Here is a 10735-nt window from a genome sequence, read left to right on the forward strand (position 1 = left end):
CAGGTAGCGATTATTTAAATGGCCAGTGTCATTTCAAACATTCACAATATTAATCAAAAATGGTTAATTACACAAGAAACCAAAGTTTGGCCAATAGGTGTCAGTCTTCCCTTCATCTGCTCTCCACTGCCTGTCAGTAGGTGCATAAACTTTCTAGAACCAACCACAGCAAAACTGAACACAGTGAGGATCTGTGCTGGAGAGAGACCGTGTACATGCATAGGTGAGTTTCCAGAGGATGTGCTCTATCCATGCAAGGTAAATCAAGGCTTCCCTCTCATTTCAGCAGCCCCAGTCCTTACTGCAACCCTTTCCTGGTTTTGCTGCTGTTTATTTTCTTTCTGCCTATAGTATCTTGCAAAGCCAGTGCATCAGTAACCCCTCTTCCCTTTTAAAGGGTACCTTTCATCAAATAAACTTTTGATATATTTTAGATTAATGAATGTTGAATAACTTTCCAATAGCATGTTAATGAAAAATATGCTTCTTTCTATTGTATTTTTCCCGATCAGTCCTGTCAGCAAGCATTTCTGACTCATGCTGGAGTCCTAAACACTCAGAGCTGCCAGCCTGCTTTGTTCACAGCCAAACAGGCTGTGAACAAAGCAGGCTGGCAGCTCTGAGTGTTCTCCTTTGTGAACAAAGCAGATTGGCAGCTTGTAGTGTTTAGGACTCCAGCATGAGTCTGAAATGCTTGCTGCCAGGACTGGTAGGGAGACCCCTAGTGGTCATTTCTTCAAAGTGGAAAATTAAATAGAAAGAAGCATATTTTTTAATAACATGCAATTGTAAAGTCATTCTGCATACATTAATCTATAATATATCAAAAGTTTTTTTGATGAGAGGTACCCTTTAAATGCCAGCCATAGTAGTGTATTTGGTAAATCCACATAGTAGTGCTTAGGATAACCTTTTCCTTGCTTTTCTCTTCTTGCAAAAGCCCAGTGGATCAGTCGACCAGCCCCTTCAATGCACGCACGTGACCTCTTTAGTAGTGTAGAAGTCAATCCACCCCCCCCCCCCCCCCCCCCCCAAAGCACAGTTAAAGCCTGTTCAGTGCACCTTGACTAGCACTATGTGATGGCAAAGCAGACAGGAGTATGTGATGTGTTTTGCTTTGATTGGTTAGAGAAGTAAGGAAGCCCTGTGTGTGTACTACTCTCCAACAGCCCAGCTTGGGTGCCGCCCCAAGAAATGGAGAGAATGAGAGCACCATGGAGAGGACTCTTAAGGCAGCGGTTTCCAAACAGTGTGCCTCCAGCTGTTGCAAAACTACAACTCCCAGCAAGCCCAGACAGCCGACGGGGCACTGGGAAAATACTGCTCTAAGGGGCTCGATAACAGCAGGGTGAGCACTAAAATCATAATTACACTCTGAAGGATTTTTTTTTTTTTTTATATATTTTTTTATCTTCTAAAATAAGATAACAAATAAGATATAGAATGAAAAAATAAAAAAAATTATATAAAATATATATTTTTTTTAAAGCTAGGTGTACTTTAAATAGGAATGGAAACTATCTTCGTATGAGAGCTAAAAGGGTCAAAGTGTTCCTGCCGCAGGGACACGCAGGAAAGTGCTTGAAATCTTTCTGGTTCAGTAGGTGATCATTTCCAGGGAGTTTGTGTGCGGAGACAAGTTGTAGCTGGAAGAAGAAAAGGAAAAGTGAAAAGTTCGATTTGAACCCTGGACCGCAACGCTGCCATGAAGCCGTGTTATCCAGGTCGCCCCGCTGCCATATGACTCTCTTAGCGAACTGCTGTCAATTTAGGAGTCCTTACATTTTAAAGGAAAGGTCCCAAAAAAAAATAAAAAAATTATTATTATTATTCTTACCAGAAGCAGTGTTACTCTTGTCAGTAAGTGGTTTCTGGTATTGCAGTTTATCTACATGCAAGTAAATAGGGCATTACAGCACAGCTGCATCTATGTGTTTGGTTACTGTAATTTGGTCACGTGATCTCCAGTAATCCTCTAAAAGTGACGGCCTAATATCAAAATTCAGTTCTGGGTCAGCTAACTTTTTGTGAACTTCAGGATGACATCATCACCTATTAGATCACTCCTTATAATTCAGAGACCCCTCCCACCTCTATCTGTATACTGCTACTGCTATCTCTATGGGATCAGGATATATAGTAGTTATATACCTCCCCTCCAGCTCTATCTGTACACTGCTGCCTTTATAAGATCTGGATATATAGTAGAAATATGTCCTGAGACATTTTTCACACAATGCATTTGTTTATTTGTTGGGACTGTCTCAGAATTGTGCTATTTTACTGCAGTTGTGCAAATTACGGTTAAACTGCGTAATTTTTACCAACATTTTTGAAAATGTGAGCAAAAATAGCCAAAATTCAAAGTGCAAACACTGATGAAAAAACACCAATTGTGACTGTAGGTCAAATCACTTTCACTTAATTGCAATATTTCTGTAAAAAAAAAAAAGTTTGAATAAAACAAATGCATAAAAACTGCACATGATGTGGACTGATCTCCACCTAGTGGAGTCTCACCTGTTAGGTTTCTGGACCTAGCCAGGTGTCAAAGTTAGTCTAAAACCATTTCCTCTATTTGCAAAGCCAGAAAGTGAATGGGAAATGTTGACCGAAAACTGATACCTGCCAGATCAGATAAGAGAGGTAAGCACAAGGCATGCACCAGAACCTCCACATTAGGCTTCTTTCACACTACCGTCATGTTCCTGCATTTTTTTACTGTTGAAAGAGGTCATGAAAAAATAGATCAAATAACCGAACTTAACGGATGACGTACTGAGTTGTGATGTTGTACTGAGCATGCTCAGTAACAATAACGGATCATAAGGGAAGTATAATGGGCACCAACAGATGTTCTTTGTGAACACCCGTCAGCCATAGACTTCAATGTTAAAATGTTAACGTCCTTTATTCCACCGTTATATGTGACGTGACAAAAATAATGGCACGCATCGGAAAAATGACGGACGTTAGTCATAACAGGTCATAACTGATACTAAAGGTTGGTCATGACATGAATGGGATTTTTTTGACGGCCGTTTTATGGACTTTCTGATGGAACTCCATGATGGGGGTTTTTGCAGGAGCATAACGCTAGTGTGAACGGGGGCTTATTCTGTATTAATGGCCTATGTTGCACTGTATAAGCAAAAATTTTTAAAAAAAAATGCAATGGGAGGGACCAGTCGCCCTTCATCATGTAATGGACTTTTTAGGATGTAATCACGTGCCGCAGACTTGCTTCAGAAATGTGTGAAACTAAACCCACTTGGTGGACTGGTAACACTGGACACCGCTGCTGACCGGACACCGGCTGGGGGGGTCCAAGAAGAACACCTCCAAGTAAAAAAGCCTGCAAACATTACAATTGGAAGTTTTTAGCCTGCACAAGTCACAACAAAACCAATTTTATTTAAAACTACATAATAGAAAACGTGTTTCGTGTTTTACCATGAACACTTCATCAGGTCTGAGACGTGGACAGTAGAGGCTTATACAGTGGGGCAAAACATTTTTTAGTCAGCCACCAATTGTGCAAGTTCTCCAACTTAAAAAGATGAGAGGCTATAATTGTCATCATAGGTATACCACAACTATGAGAGACATAATGAGAAAAAAATCCATAAAATCCCATTGTAGGATTTTTAATGAATTAATTGGTAAATTTCTTGATAAAATAAATATTTGGTCACCTACAAACAAGCAAGATTTCTGTCTCTCACAGACCTGTAACTTTTTCTTGAGTCTCCTCTGTCCTCCACTCCTTATTTGTATTAATGGCACCTGTTTGGACTTGTTATCTGTATAAGGGTGCATTCCCACATGGCGTATTTTGCTGCGTATTTTCCTACCCATTGACTTCAACAGGGAAAATAAAATACGCAGCAGCAAATACGTAGACACCTGTCCACAACCTCAAACAGTCACATTCCAAACTCCACAGTGGCCAAGACCAAAGAGCTGTCAAAGGACACCAGAAACAAAATAGTAATTTCTGTTTCTGGGCACAAACTAACGTCAAACATTAATAGAAAGCCAACAGACTGCAATTCAACATTGAGGTACGATAGCCATTATCCTTCCTCATAACATGATTTGTTCCTTGTCCATCAGTCAGATGATTCGTGCAAAGAGAATCATTAGTGAGGAGGACAGAATAGAATCAGCACTAAACACAAAGATGTGTAATTTCAAGAAACGCCGGTATCCACAAAAGTTTTGCCCCTGGAGAGATCTACCCTATTGGAAAGTTAACACAATAAAGGCCAGGAAAAATGCATTGCCTTTGAAAGTACATACTTTAAGGTATCAAATAAAATCACAACTACAGTGGTCCCTCAACATATGACGGTAATCCGTTCCAAATGGACCTTGCAATGTAAAGTATAGGACAGTGGTTAACAACCTGCGGACCTCCAGATGTTGCAAAACTACAACACCCAGCATGTTTCTGTCCGGGCATGCTGGGAGTTGTAGTTTTGCAACATCTGGAGGTCCGCAGGTTGAAGACTACTGGTATTGGAGGTTATACTCACGTGTCCCCGCCGCTCCGGACCGTCACCGCTGCCCTGGATGTCGCCTTCCATCGCTGTCGCCGCGTCCCCGGGGTGTCCCCGCCGCTCCGGCAAGGCCTCTGCTTCCCCGGCATCCTCGCTCTCCGTCACTGCCATCACGTCGCTACGCACGCCGCTCCTATTGGATGACGGGACGGCGTGCGCAGCGACGTGATGATGACGCGCCAGAGCCCCGAGGACAGGTAAGTGATCGTCAGCGGACCACACGGGGCACCGTAAACAGCTATCCGGTGGCAGCTGAAGCAGTCTGCGCTGCCGGATAGTCGTTTATGTGATGGCGCCGACATACAAAAGCATCGTATGTTGATGCTGCCTTCAACATGCGATGGCCTCTGAGAGACCATCGTATGGTGAAATGATCGTATGTCGGGGCCATCGGGGGGGGGGGGGGGGGTCACTGTATTGTAAGGAAACATTGGCACATTCTGAGTAGTTGTTTAAGTCACATCCCAGAATTTGCCAACTTTCCTCTGATGTCATTTCGCCGTACAACTAATCTAAGAGACAAAATTGTAAAAGCAGATGTATCTGTTAAAAAACCTACACAACGGTATATTTCCACCATCAGGACGGGGTCATTTCCCTGACTTTCTTGTGTCATCTGTTCTTACATGTAAAAAGGTACTTAATTTGTTCATCCCATGACTTTGAAAAATTACAGGATTAATTTTCACCTTACATGTGATGCGGATCATGTGATTTATATACAATCCATGCAATCTACTCTATGTAGGAGAAACCACTTTAGGTGTAAAAACAAGAATGAACCAACATTGATGCTCAATACGTAAAAAATGCATGGACCTACCTGTCCCAAGTCCTTTCATGGAATGCGGCCATAATGAGAAGGATCTGATGTTTACTATAGTAGATCATGTACCCCCATTGAAAAGGGGTCGAAATCGCACTGCAGTTCTCAAACGTCGGGAACTGTGGTGGATTTATGAACTAAATACCCTAAAACCACATGGTCTAAACGTAGATTTCAAAATTTCATATTCGTATAGGTTAGATTAATTTTGTGTATTAATTTTACTTTTGTCTCTTTTTTTATTCTGCAGATGGAGCTGAGATATGGGAGTATCACTCACTAAAAATGTACCATGTTTTCCAGCGTATAAGATGACTTTTCAACCGTGGAAAATGTTCCCAAAATTCGGGGGTCGACTTATACGCTGGGTGCTGCAGTCGGCCGGGACCGCCGACTGCAGCAACCGCCGCGTTGCCCCCCTGAGATTAATTTCCCCAGTCACATTCGGAACATCTCTGTGTCCCGAAAGATCTTTTCGGCACGCAAGGATATCCCGGTTACCTTTCTGCGGCCCCACATTAATTGACGTCCCATGTGTGTGCCCATGCAAACAGCAGAATAGAGCAGCGAGGACACGCGCATGGAAAGTTACCTGCGGCACGTCATCTTCGGTGCTCCGACCTCCGGTCCTGGGACCTATAGGCCATAGCAGTAGATCATGACCCCGGACCGGAGAAGCGGTGGACGTAGCACTGAAGTTGGGCAGTACACAGGCATGCAGCCTCCAGCCATACACTGTATATGGCTGAAGGCTGTATGTCTGTGGGGGCCACTGCCTACCAAATGTGGGGGAACTATACTGCCATCCTAATGTGGGGGGAACTATACTGCCAACCTAATGTGGGGGGAACTATACTGCCATCCTAATGTGGGGGGAACTATACTGCCATCCTAATGTGGGTCCGGGGACTATACTGCCTACCTAATGTGGGGGGAACTATACTGCCATCCTAATGTGGGGGGAACTATACTGCCAACCTAATGTGGGGGGAACTATACTGCCAACCTAATGTGGGGGAACTATACTGCCAACCTAATGTGGGGGGAACTATACTGCCAACCTAATGTGGGGGGGACTATACTGCCAACCTAATGTGGGGGAACTATACTGCCAACCTAATGTGGGGGGAAACTATACTGCTCACCTAATGTGGGGGAACTACAACCTAATGTGGGGGGAACTATACTGCCAACCTAATGTGGGGGGCGGGGGACTATACTGCCAACCTAATGTGGGGGGGGGGAACTATACTGCTCACCTAATGTGGGGGGGGGGGAACTATACTGCCAACCTAATGTGGAAGGGAAACTATGCTGAAAACCTAATGTGGGGGAACTATGTTGAAAACCTAATGTGGGTGGTTAGTACCTAGAGGGGTAGTCTTATACGGCGAGTATATCCCAAACTCTATATTTTAACTGTAAAAGTTGAGGGTCGTCATGTGCACCGGAAAATACGGTAATATACAACATTCTCTGCATAAGCAATTTTTTATGTACATGTCTGGTTTGATATAACTTACAAATAGACACACAGGTCACCAATATGTTTTGCTTTTTTCATTGGATGCACTTCTCCTGAAATGAGCTGGTGGGCACCCATCTAGTACGGGTGGAGTTGCCTATGGTAACGCCGCCCAGTCGGGATGGTACGGGGATCTAAGTGTGCGACGCTATGCACTGCACCTTGGTTAACCCCTGTGCAAATAGATCTCTGTATAGGGGATTGCTGTGCACCCGCTTCACATTGCAACATAGTGACCTGTTTAAAAATGGCGTCCACCGTTCTTTTGCTCGACACTGCGCATGCGGTGGCGGTGGCCAGGTAGGATGCGTTGTCAGGACAACCAAGTCATGTGCTACAAGCCGGAGCGCAACACCCGGTTTCATTAACTCACTGGATCGGTCGTCTTCATGCTTTTACAGTAAAGATACAGCATGGTGAGTGATTCCTACCCTCTCTGCCTATCTTATTTAAGGGGTACTCCACTGGATAATGTATTTTTTTTTTTTTATCAACTGGTGCCAGAAAGTTAAACAGATTTGTAAATGAGTTCTATTAAAAAAATCTTAATCCTTCCAGTACTTATCAGCTGCTGTTATGATCCACAAATTTTCTTTGTCTGACCACAGTGCTCTCTGCTGACACCTCTGTCCATTTTAGGAACTGTCCAGTGTAGAAGCAAATCCCCATAGCAAACCTCTCCTGCTCTGGACAGTTCCTGACATGGACAGAGGCGTCAGCAGAGAGCACTGCGGTCAGACAGAAAGGAAATTCAAAAAGAAAAGAACTTCCTGTGGATCATACAGCAGCTTATAAGTACTGGAAGGATTAAGATTTTTTTAATAGAAGTAATTTACAAATCTGTTTAACTTTCTGGCACCAGTTGATAAAAAAAAAAAAAAAAAAAAAGTTTTCCAGTGGAGTACCCCTTAAAGTACACATGTGCACCTCTTTGATGATTAACACAATTGGAGCATTATATATATATATATATATATATATATATATATATATATATATATGCATAAACATGTACAGCGCCAAAAATGAAAGAATTGTAGTCCATGTGAATGCACAAGTCACTTCATTGTGGGAATCATGTGACATTTTATATACTGCCACTTATATTTATATTGATTATTTAATTACTGTATTGGTTGCCGCTGTTCCATAAGCCAGGACCGCATTGCAGCTGGCACCCGTGCACCTTTACTTTATGGAGTGCTGCCCATTTTGGAAACCTATATACGTGTATATATTATGCTGAAGCAGTGTTTACCAACCAGGGTGCCTCCAGCTGTTGCAAAACTACAACTCCCAGCATGCCCGGACAGCCTTTGGCTGTCCGGGCATGCTGGAAGTTGTAGTTTTGCAACAGCTGGAGGCACCCTGGTTGGGAAACACTGTGCTGAAGTGACGGGCGCCCCCAGCCAGTATCCAGTTACCAGGCTCCAAATAGGTGTCAGTTTCTGTAAAAACATTTACCAGGACCATCTGCATGTAAACTTGACCTATGTACACATAAAGAATGATGGGAATGTGTCTTTTGCAGCGATTGTTTAGGGTCATTTACAATCGCCATCCAGATGTTCATTATAGTTGCAAATTACAGTACTAGTTTTGCAACAGCTGGAGGCACACCGGTTGGCAAATGCCTTTGTGGTGTATCAAATGTAAAACTGTCCATATAGGTTACATTACAGGTAACTAAAGGTTGTCATCCCTTCACCTGTAGATAAATGCATCAAACTTTCCGAGATCAAACGGACAAAACTCTGCCACGTCCCAACCTGAAGTTTACTCGTTGTTCCTAGAGGGCAAATTCCATCCATGAAAAAGAAAAAAAAAAAAAAAAAATGTCCATGTATTCAGCAAATTCCTGCAAAAACCTTGTAAATTTAAAAAAACGCACAATGAACAATATTGTGTTTTAACATATGATGTAGGGGAAGGTTTTAAGTTTTTTATTGATGCTAATTTAATTTCAAATATTTGCACTTTTTTTATTTTTTCTTAGGTTATAATTAGGGATGAGCGAATCGAATCTGTCGAATTCGTTACGAATTTCAGGTAAAATTTGATTCGCAGCGAATGCGAATATCGCTGCGATTCTATCGCGCGAACCGCTTCATTAAAATCCATTTAGTGTGGTCCAGGCTCCAGGGCATCTAAAATGGCGGATCAGCATGTGAAGACATGAGGCAAGGAATCCTGGGAAGGCGGGAACAAGGGTAGGCGGGATGACCCTGAATCACATGCAGAATGCAGCCTATCAGCAGCCAGTCACCCCTGTGATGTCACAGCCCTATATAATCGGCAGCCATATTGCGGCCAGTCACTTCAGCCTTTCACTGCATAGAGGTAGATAGGACAGACAGCGCTGGGTGAGAGAGGGACAGAGAGCTATGTGTGTTTCACAGAAAAGCATTCTTACTGCAGCTATTCACTTCCCAGTCACTACAGCATTCTCTTACAGAGAGGAACAGAGAGCAGTGTGTTGCCCAATGTGTTGCACAGAACAGCGGCGATTCAGCTCAAGCACAAATCCTGCCTAGAAGCGCTGATAGGGAAGGGAGTGAGATTGAGAGAGTGCAATTTTGGGTGTAGTACACAGCGACTATTTGCTGCCGCACTGGTGTGTACTGCTGGTGTTGTGCACAAATACTTTTTTAAGCGTACTGTAGCGCATTTTTCTCCCCTCATAAGTACATACCACATGGTGTATTATTTTGTTTCTGTTAAAGTCTCAAGGGCCTAGATACTGTGAAAGGCCAGACAAAAGTACTCACCGGCCGGTGTTGTACACAAATACTTTTTTAAGCGTAGTGGGGTGTATTGTACTCCCCTCATATACTCACTAAGTATGTCAGGCAGAGAAGTGCCAGCACATGCACAGAGGAGTGGCAGAGGCCTTAATTTATCAGGCAGAGGTCGCAGCAGACTAGGGGCGAGTGGCAGCAGGAGTCGCAGCGAGAGGCCTGAGCTCCCGTTATCAGCTAGCGGTCGTGTCTCGACCAGCAACCCATCTGCCGTCATCGATTGGTTAACACGGTCATCCACTTCATCACAAGTGACATCTGACAACCCCAGTCAACAGTCGGTGGGTTCCTCAGACACAACCCTCAGTTGGCCCGGGAGCAATCCCTGTCCTTCCATTGCCTCTGTCCTATGCGGTTCCCTCCCCTAAAGAAGTATCTTATGCTGTGGGTTCAGCTCCACTATTTAGTGAGGACGATACACTAGAGGACAGTCAGCAGCTACTGCCCAGCCAAGAATTGGAGGAGACATCCGCCGCTTCCAACGGAAGGCGAGCAAATCGTGATGAGGAGAGTGGTGTGGGAGGTAGTGTTGCAAGCGTTCAGGCTCCTGAAGTGGACACTGTTGAGGAACCTGAGGAGGACATCAGCGACGTGCACACACCTGTTGATGATGTTGAAGCCGATCGCACTTGGGAGCCGGGTGCAGAAGGGGCTTCATCATCATCAGGAGAAGAGAGTTGCAGGTTGCCCGTGAGGCAGCAGCTGAGCCAGCAAGGTGGTAGCATGGTTGGCAGTCAGCATGGTGTCAGAAGTGGAAAGTCTGGATCCAAACATGCCCAAGGGAGACCACCTGCTTTACGGCAGCCTTCCTTTACCGGGAGGTAGTGGAACAGGGGATCCTGCATCAACATATGCAGCATCACCATGAAGCGGCCTGGGAGAAACGTGGCTCCGATGTGGTGGTCCAGCCTGCTGCGTCACCCTGTGGCACGCCACTTCCTGTTTCAGTCAGCCAAGGCTCCACCACCTCAGCCGAAGGGAGCTGTGTGTCAAACCCTCCTTCTGTCGCTCCAGATGCTCCTGC

Source organism: Hyla sarda, chromosome 10 (genome assembly GCF_029499605.1).
Source record: "Hyla sarda isolate aHylSar1 chromosome 10, aHylSar1.hap1, whole genome shotgun sequence".
In the NCBI taxonomy this organism is placed as follows: Eukaryota; Metazoa; Chordata; class Amphibia; order Anura; family Hylidae; genus Hyla; species Hyla sarda.